The sequence below is a fragment of the Pinus tabuliformis genome, chromosome 5_1, assembly GCF_031772625.1.
Source record: "Pinus tabuliformis cultivar Carrire ecotype Pingquan chromosome 5_1, CPIR1, whole genome shotgun sequence".
NCBI classification, from domain to species: Eukaryota; Viridiplantae; Streptophyta; class Pinopsida; order Pinales; family Pinaceae; genus Pinus; species Pinus tabuliformis.
The window spans coordinates 740440092-740444088 of NC_142305.1; positions in this window are offsets into that span (position 1 = coordinate 740440092).

Here is a 3997-nt window from a genome sequence, read left to right on the forward strand (position 1 = left end):
ACCTCAGCTCCCGGTTCTGATCCACTACAGATCGAGAAACCTAACCCTGACTTAGTAATAAAACTGCCCGCCAAGGGTGTACTTCGAAGATCTGCTTTCAATCCACATGCGAGAGCGGCCCAGAATTACAACATTGTTGAGGATTTAGCTGTTTCACCCTCAGCAATGTCGGCTTTAGAAGTGCTGCAATCATGCCCAGCACAGCGAAAATTACTTTTGTCGGCTATAGGAGCTGTTGATGTTCAGGACCCGAACCTGATAATCTTTGATCTAGAAAATAGTACACCGCGTCTCCCTCATCAGATGGCTTTCCAGATTCCAGTGATAGTAAAAAACAGGCCAATTCATCGGACTGTAATTGATGAGGGAGCTTCCACGTGTATTATGTCGATTCAGTGTTGGAGATCGCTTGGTTCTCCTTCACTGAACCAATCCCCGACTATTCTTAAGGCCTTTGATGGCCGTGGGTTCCATCCGTTTGGCATTTTACAGGATTTGCCTATAGGGGTTGAAGGAAAAACCGTTAGTCTAGATGTGGAGGTGGTTGATGCCCCTCTAGACTACAACCTTCTTTTGGGTCGAAGTTGGTCTTACGCTATGACAGCGGTCGTTTCATCGGTCTTCAGAGTCATAAAGTTTCCACATAATGGCAAGATCGTGACAATAGACCAGCTGGCTTATTTTTCATCCGACCGAGCCTCTTCAGAGAGTATCCAGCATGTCGGTAAAACGACTATCCCTTATAAGGATGTTGGCGTAGGATTAGTTAAAGATTCCGGTTTACTGGGAACTTTTCCTTTTCCTCCGATCAACGCAGACCCTTCATTCGCATCCATTCATATGATTACTTCAGACACTATTATTTACGATGATCCTTGGATTGTCCCATCTGAATCTGAGATAGACTCATTCGGTGATGCAATGCCTTTGAGTCCATATGAAATTTCTTATGAGGCCGTGCAGTCTTTTTCCGACCCAAGTTCAACCCAAATCAACCAAATGAATGTGGTCCGTGAGGAATCTCTTTTCGCGTCAACCTCGGAGTTAATAACGTTTCCCGAAGTTGTGTCATCTGACGAACAACTTTGTGAAATCCTGTGCGTAGACGATTTACCATGGGAAGATCTCCATCATAGATCTTCGTTTTTACCTGAGGATGATCATTTTGAAAACGATTTCTCATCAATCTTTACAGCTGAATATGTCAAAGATGCTCAGAGTCCAATGAAACATCCTGATTCAGAGCTGAATTTGGGAAACGTTTCTCGCACTATTCCCATTGACATTTCAGTGAAGCCTGGAATTGTTGAACACATTCATATAGGTGCCTCGTGTTCAGATGACGAAATTCAAACATACAAGGCCCTATTTCAGGAATTCCGCGACGTGTTTGCCTGGTCCTATGAGGAAATGCCAGGAATTGATCCCTCCATTGTTGTTCATGAGATCAAGACTTACCCGGACGCTAAAACCATTCGGCAACGTCTGCGTCAGATCCACCCTCGGAAAGCAGCTGCAATTAAAGCAGAAGTTGAGAAGCTGTTGCAAGCAGGTTTCATTTATCCGATCCCGTTAACGGATTGGGTATCGAATATTGTTCCGGTTAACAAAAAGCAGGGAACAATAAGAATATGTATCGACTATAGGGATATCAATCGTGCTTGTCCCAAGGACAACTATCCAACGCCCTATATCGATCAAATAATTGATGATTGTGCCGGCAGTGAAATATTTTCCTTTATGGACGGTTTTTCCGGTTACAACCAAATCAATATTCTACCTGCTGATCAACCAAAAACGGCTTTCATTTGTCCATGGGGGACATTTGCTTATTGCAAATTACCTTTTGGGCTTAAGAATGCCGGAGCCACTTTTCAAAGGGCGATGTCTTATGCATTTCATGACATCAAACACATTGTGCAACCGTATCTCGATGATTTGCCCGCTCACTCCTTACGTCGAGCTGATCACCTTATCCATTTACGAGCAATTTTTATGAGGTGTAGGTATTATCGTATACGTTTGAACCCACACAAATGTGTCTTCTGCATCGAAGTGGGACGATTGCTGGGATTTGTAGTTTCAAAAGCCGGCATTCGCGTCGATCCCTCGAAGGTCGAAGCTATCATCAAATTGCCTCCTCCTTCGAGTTTGCGCCAACTCCAAAGTTTGCAGGGGAAAGCAAATTTTTTACGCCGATTCATTCCTAACTACGCCGAGATTACCAAGGGTTTTACCCGATTGTTGAAACAAAATGCTCAATTTTCTTGGGATGAGATAGCTCAGAAATCTTTCGATGCACTAAAGCACGCGTTGACCCATGCACCGTTGCTGCATCCTCCCAACTACAACCAGGATTACTTTTTGTACCTCGCCGCCGCTCATTCCACTATTGGAATGGTCTTAGTACAGGAAGATGAATTCGACACGGAACATGTGATATATTATCTTAGTAGGACGTTAAATCCCACTGAGCTAAAATATTCGCATGTGGAGAAATTGGCCCTGGCAGCTGTTCAGGCTGTCCAGCGTTTTCGTCATTACATTCTTCTCCGTAAAACTACAGTCATTTCGGATTGCAACCCTATGATTTACATTTTGACTAAACAATTGCTAGGGGGCAAGTACTCTAAATGGATTGTTATCTTGAAAGAGTTCGACTTGGAGTTTGAAAAATCTAAGTCTAAGAAATCTTTAGTTTTTGCGGAATTGATGTGTGACTTCCCGCGTGCTGACACGGAAACTGTGGTAGAGGAACCCATTGCGGACGAATCTCTGTTTCTCATCAGCACTTTAGATCCGTGGTATGGGGATATAATCGTCTATCTCCAAACCCAATCCTTTCGGCCCGAGGCTTCAAAGTCGGAACGCCGAAAAATTCGATTCCAGTCCCAACAGTACAACATTATTGGAGATACTCTTTATCGTCGTGGGGCGGACTTGGTTTTTCGTCGTTGCTTAACTCATGAAGAGGCAGAAAGGGTTATGAATGACTATCATTCTGGAGCGTGTGGCGGTCATATGTCTGGGTATGCCACAACTCAGAAGGTGTTGCGTGCTGGCTACTTCTGGCCGTCCATGTTTAAAGATTGTATCATTGCGGTCCGAAAATGCCACAACTGTCAAGTGTTTGATCGCAAGATGCGCGCACCACCTGCTCCTCTCCACCCTATAATTGCCGTTGGTCCTTTTGCTAAATGGGGTATCGACTTTATTACATGTAACCCTCACTCGGCCGGGGGGCATGCGTATATCATCCTTGTGGTTGATTATTTTACTAAGTGGGCCGAGGCGATGCCTACATTCGAGGCTGATGGCAAGACAGCTGCGATTTTCGTATTCAATCATATTATTGCTAGGTTTGGTGTCCCACAAGCGATAATCACTGACCATGGGCGCCATTTTCGAAACATTATTATGACAGAACTTACAAGCCAGCTTGGTTTGCGTCATGATAGTTCTACTCCTTATTATCCCCAAGCAAACGGTTTGGTTGAATCCATCAACAAATTTCTAGTTATCATGATCCGACGAATCATTGGTATTCATCGGTCGAATTGGCACAACATGTTATTTTCAGCGCTTTGGGCGTACCGAACCTCAGTGAAAACATCAACAGGGTTCACTCCTTTCCAACTAGTTTATGGTTTGGAAGCAGTATTGCCCATTGAATGCGAAATCCCATCACTTCAAATGGCTGTCGAATTACTTCCAGCTACTTTCGAAGAGGAGAAGCGTCTATTATACTTAGCTAAATTAGATGAGACTCGACGTGACGCTGCATTGGCAATCGAGACTCACGCAAAAAGGATGAAAGCTCAGTATGATCGCAACGTGACCCCTCGTATTTTTTCGGAAGGAGACCTAGTGCTATTATATGATCAAGCTAACGATAAATTAGGTGTTGGAAAATTCGTTCCTATGTGGCATGGGCCCTACATTGTCAAACGAAAGCTAGCAAAAGGGGCCTATGAGTTGGTAGATTTTGATGGGGACT